Source organism: Pterocles gutturalis, unplaced genomic scaffold (assembly GCF_000699245.1).
Source record: "Pterocles gutturalis isolate BGI_N339 unplaced genomic scaffold, ASM69924v1 scaffold34785, whole genome shotgun sequence".
In the NCBI taxonomy this organism is placed as follows: domain Eukaryota; kingdom Metazoa; phylum Chordata; class Aves; order Pterocliformes; family Pteroclidae; genus Pterocles; species Pterocles gutturalis.
This window is the reverse complement of record NW_010139534.1, coordinates 23,774-29,773: the sequence shown is the minus strand read 5'-3', so window position 1 is coordinate 29,773 and position 6,000 is coordinate 23,774. Positions and strand designations below refer to the sequence as shown.

The following is a 6,000-nucleotide window of genomic DNA, read 5'->3' as shown; positions in this document are numbered from 1 at the left end:
GCATCAATCTGGTACTTGTGAGGAGCATCTGCTGCAACATAAAATGACCTTGAATTCTCACAGGTAATCACTGTATACAAACTCCCTGCGTTAAACAATGATAATATCATATTTATTAGAATCTCCAAATTTTAGTATTTCACCTGTACTTGCTCATTTGTGTCATCTTCTTAAGCAGGAACCCAAAGTGTTGCAAAAAATGAAGGGTGGGGTATAGGAATTTTTGCTTTCTTCTATGGGTGGTTCTTCACTACCAAAAAGCTTCATTTTTCTCCTGAAATAAGCAACAATCGCTATACCAAGGTCACAGAGACAGAGGCACTTCAGTTTTACCGTCAAGCAAATTGATGGTAAATCAAAGTGAAGGAAAAGTTTTGAGGCCCCTGAAAAAGCACAGTGCTCCGTCTCTATCAGTCACACATTTGGGTCCCCAAGGCAAAGGCAAAAGAAGGGTCTGTTTATCTGTGAAAATTCACGCAAGGTGAATGAATGATGCAGCCCCAAACATGCAGCCATGTTATCATTCTCTGAGCACATTCCAGAGAAAAAGAGTGATTTCAGCAGCTGAGGAGGAGGAGGTGTAGTGTATACTTCCACACCTTCACTCTGAAAGCAGGACTGTTTTAACGACCCCAAGAACAGTTACTGGCAATAATTCACAGAAGACAATAAAGCAAGGACAGCTACTAGAAATAGATGTAAGCCAAAAATACCCAGCCAAGACTGAGAGACCACTACATTACAAATTAATAGTACACAACACTTGGAGAAAGAGCAAGATACAGTACAGCAACACAAATTTGGGAGCCCTGTACATGTGGAGTCCCGCAATGAACATTAAGTACAAATAAACAAATAAATGCGAAGGATTCACCATATTTAAAACAGACATAGCTATGAAGAAGATCACAGAATCACAGAATGTTAGAGATTGGAAGGGACCTTGAAAGATCCTCTAGTCCAATCCCCCTGCCGGAGCAGGAACACCTAGATCAGATCACACAGGAACGCATCCAGGCGGGCTTTGAATGTCTCCAGAGAAGGAGACTCCACACCCTCTCTGGGCAGCCTGTTCCAGTGCTCTGTCACCCTCATCGGGAAGAAGTTTTTTCTCATATTCAAGTGGAACCTCCTATGTCCCAGCTTGCACCCATTGCCCCTTGTCCTATCACTGGATGTCCCAGAGAAGAGCCTGGCTCCATCCTCCTGACACTCACCCTTTACAGATTTATAAACATTGATGAGGTCACCCTCAGTCTCCTCTTTTCCAGGCTAAAGAGACCCAGCTCCCTCATCTCACTGAAGCCTCGGTCTGTGCAAGAGCTGGGTCTTTCCCAAAGACTTCAGGCAGCAGAGAAACACAGTTTTTGGTAGGAAGGAGTTTTACAGCAGAGTATTTTAACCAGAGCCCTGGCAGCATCTGACAGGGGCAGTGAGACCCAGCATCACCACTCCCACTTTCAGGCAGGGGAGCTGAAGAACAGAGCTGGGGACTGACCTCCACAGGGTCCCACGAGCACTTGCATCAGCCTAGAAACCAACCATGGGATGCAACTGCAACTCTGGGGAGCTGGGCTGTGGTCAAAAACACCCACAGGATATTCAGGAGTGTTTGAAATATTCATGTATGAGGGTTTAATTTGTCATCCTAGCCAGACTGCGAAAACACGTCAAATGCAGAGTATCTGTTCTGCTGATAACATTTACATTCATGACAGGTGCAATTAGCTCTGGTGGGTCATGAACACTCATTTTTCTTGGCTACTTGTCAGCACCTGCTAGGTGCAAAATCATGTCCTCTCCTTGTGAAACTGTCCTGCTTAACATAGTGAAGCATCACAACCTCTCTCTGAAGGTGCATCTGACAAAGAGAGACCATGAGGGATGGCTTTTCAAATGGACCCAGGGAAAGGGTGTTGGATGAGATACTGGCTGTATTAGAGACAAAAATATTCACAGTGATGTGGACCGCACCAGCTACAGCCAGAGCGAGAGGTCTCAGGAATCTCTGGAGTATATGGGCTGCCTGTGTGCAATCTGACTCAGAAGTTTGTTCCCTCAGCATGGTGAGTAACACCATGGTGAGACAGAGTATGGGGCACAGTGACATGAAAAACCCCTGCTGCAACAGCGTGTGTGTGCGGCAGGCAGACCAAGCCTTCCCCGTGTTCGCCTTTTGTCCTGAGAGCCGGGCACTGTGAGACTGCCCCTGAAGAAGGAGCTGTGGTTAAATTAGCTGGCTTCCAGCCGTACCACACCTACCCCAATGCAGCTGCACTACAAACAATGCTTCTCACTGATAGCAACTTTCTCAAGTCTCAGTCACTGGAGCTAAACTTTCCCACACTTCGCCCTCTGCCTCAGGCTGGCTTTTATATGGAAGGGGAGAAACCACACCAAAAAAAGTGCTGCTGTGTCCAAGGAAAGGGTTAAGGAAAGAAGGTGATTTTACCAGCATTAGCTAGCTCTTAACCAAAGTTTCCAGTTGTTGGGGTTTTTTTGAGAAGATTAAGTATAATTAGAATTTGGCATTGCACATGAAAAGGGGGGTCAGATACCTTTCGATATCCTCAAGAAATGCATCCCAAGGTTAGCCAAGATACATGTCTCACAGAACTTGCATACTGCATTCATTCAGAGCCCTTATGGAGAAGGTCTGTGCTCCAGAGGAAGGCGACTGCCATCCCTGTTTGCATCTAAGCCTGGCTGAGCACAGGAGGGTGTCTGCAGGGGTGCATGGGAGTTACCTGCCAGTCCAGGTAACCCATGTTTCCCTCCTCTGGAAACCAGGTTATAGGAAAAATATACGTGCCATATCACTGGTACAGAGTCACAATACAAATGAAACATGATGCCAAAGGAAGCTGGACACAGAGGGTTTGTTTAAGGTGGCCTGGGAAGCACTGAACATTGAATTCAGGCTGTAGGCTTCTCGTCTCATGGAGCACAACACTCTCCTCCCGTGCTCCAGCAGGCAGCAGGATAGCCCGCAGTACAGCAAGGGAGTGCCGCTGCCTGCTCTTGGTCACACCAGTCCTTGCCCCTATGCTGGAACGACTCCTGCATCACGTGCATTGCAGAAATCACCCCAAACTCTTTGCACCCACCTCCAGGGCACACCGTGATTTCTGTCGCTCCTGTAGTTCATCCCGACAGTGAGCAGGAATTTTTGGCTTGATGTGGGCACCACCATCGCACTGCCACAGCCAGTGCATAACCACAGTAATTTGCAACCAGTGAATAACCCTGGGGCTCAGCACCACAGAACATGTGAAATGTCAAGTCAGCTCAGAGGGATGCAGGTATTATTGGTGTATTAAAGAAATGACCACTCAAGAGAAAGGGTAGGAAGGCTGTGTTGGAATGCTGGTCTCAGTGTGCCTGATCACTGCTTCCCCTGCCCTGAGACAGCTCGTCCCAGCATGGGGGTTGCGGCCCTGAGTAGACCCACATTGGGCTCTGTCCCTGTCTCCATCCCCACACCAGCGCCCACTGCCTTTCTCAGCACCCCATGCTGCAGAGTTCCTCATGTGGATGAAAAATGGAAAGTTACCAAACACACGGTTCAGGCATCGGCTTCATTACAGCTGGGGTTTGATGGAGGAGAATACACCTAAACCCAGACCTCCCAGAGCTGCCCGGCAGGCAGAGCACCGGGCAGCAGCCCGTCCCTGCTTGCCTTCCCATCGGCTGGGGACTGCTGTCTGCTGGCCTCCCGCTGATGGAGAGAGAAGGGAAGCTTTAGTGCCTGAGTTTGCTCAGAGCAGAACAGGAACCCTCGGAGAGACTGAGGCAAATGCCTTTGAAGATGCAATAAAACATGAGCACTGTGGACTTTCTGGACAGATAAGCAAGATTTCCGCCTCACCTCATGGGGTTCTTGCTTGTCTTTCAGCAAAAGGTGATGAGAAGGGCTTCTCTGTCACCACTTTCCTGCTGCTGCTGGCAAAGCTTATTTTTTTAAGGTAAGAATATGTACCTTTGTTTAAGCAGGTAAACATTTTTACAGCTGGGGCTTGTTCTTGTATTCCTAGGAGCTTAGTGATGTCCTAATACCGAAATTGCTTGTTTAACGATGAGAGCTGGACAAATTCCTCAGCTTTTCTTCCAAAGTACCTGGCTGCAAAAAGCTATCAGAAATGCAGATAAAGAAAATCCTCCGTTACTAGCTTGGGCAGGTTTCAGGTCCACTGTAAGGATTCACCTGTTTGTAAGAGGGCAATGACAACAAGTCACTTCAAGGGTCAAGGCATTTTCAAATGTTTCCAAATGGAAGAAAGAGCAAGGACACCAGTTTGGAGACTCTTAACAGACTACATTCATAATGCTCTTTAAAAAAAAAAATAAAAAAATTCTTTTACAGCACAATAGTGCACCATTTCAAAATAGCATGTCCTTCTGAAAATAAGCCAGTTTTTCACAAGCAGCTTCAGACTGGAGAGCTTAATGAGGCAATTTCCTTGCAGCCAGGCATGGGGAAGGAAGGGTGGTGACACGCGGAACATAAGGCCTGACTATCTGGAGCCAGCTTTTTCTGTTTCTAAGCACCCTTATATATGATCATGTACACTAATATTATAAAAACAACTGAGGGTCAACATAGTGTCTCATTTAATTTACAAAGAGGCTAAAATCTCCAGGTACTCCTATACAAAAATGGCTCATTTTTGATGTCTTCATTTTGTACATAAAACCCATGAAGGGGCCCAGGCCGGAATTGTCATAGTTTGCACGGATTTTATTTCGTATGCTAATCCACGGCCCAATTATTTACTCTGTCGAGTGTTAGCTCTGATCTACACTTATGTTTTGAACTTAAAACAACATACCACTGTATTTCTTAAATAAAACTACAGTAAAATGACCAGCATGTTGCATTCAGCATGAAATAGCTTCCCCCCAAAAAAAGTGTTGCTAATTTGCATACTAACCTAATTTTTTGTATTAACCTGAGTAATACATTCTGTTTATTAACTCCTTCCTATGAAGCATCGATCCAGGAGCTGAAATTGGCTGGCCAGAATAACTCAGAAATGATGAAGGTTGCAGGTTGTCAAATTTGACAATCAAAATCTATTAAAAAAAACCAACAAACCAACCCCAAATGCCAGATTCATGAATGAACCTCAGTCATGCAGCAAAAGGAGCTAGAACACACCAACAGGTGCAGCCCAAACTCTCCAGTACTGATGATGGAGATACAACAAACTCATCCACCTGAGGCTGTGGCTGTGCAATCATTAATCCTGGCTCTGTGCACCACCCCATCAGCCAACCATCCCGGTTTGCTGAAGATCACACACAAGCCCACACCACCATTTCTGCCAAGGTATTCAGGTCACACAATCAGTTTTTACTCATCATAGTAGCTGTGGGACAACAGATGATACCTGGCACAGCACAACGTCAGAATTCTGTGGACAGATTTGATCAACATATTTTATGCCAGATGAGATGCCAGCTAAACTTGTCAATGACTTTTTTAATAAACTGGACTTGGCAGAAAAAGTTTACACCTGCCCAATGCGATGTGTGAGCAAAGTGCTTGTACCCATACGAAAAATCCGAAAACCACATCTGCTGTGTACTTGAACCACTGTCTCAGTCTGCAACTCGCTTGAAGACATACGAAGTACACCAGCTGGATGGAAATCTCATGGGTGAAAGGAAAAAAAAAAAGATTATGAGTATCTTATCAGCCCAATTGTCATTCTATGATACAGCAAGTGTCTTCTTTTATAGATGAGGCTACCACGGGGCTACCACTTCTGTTTGCTTCACGGGAACTTCTGAAAATCCAAAGTTAAGTGATGCAATACAAAAAATACAAAAAACCCTAACTGGACAATCAGCCTGGCCTTCCCATGATGCAGTTCCAAGTTTCATGTGGATTTGCTGCATGTGTACGTATTGTACTGGTGGACCCTGATTTTGCAAGCTCTAGACAGCACTGACAAGAGAAAATTAAAGCTTAAAAAAACACATCACAGAAAAAAAATA

The 6,000-nt window shown here is 45.4% G+C and overlaps 1 protein-coding gene across 1 annotated transcript in view; it reads right to left on the bottom strand.

Annotated features, from left to right (window-relative positions):
• Window positions 1-6,000, bottom strand: part of LOC104469033 (G1/S-specific cyclin-D2) — a gene marked incomplete at its 5' end in the record, with an annotated part of 28,018 nt that overhangs the window by 260 nt on the left and 21,758 nt on the right. The gene's annotated exons all lie outside the window — the stretch shown is intronic.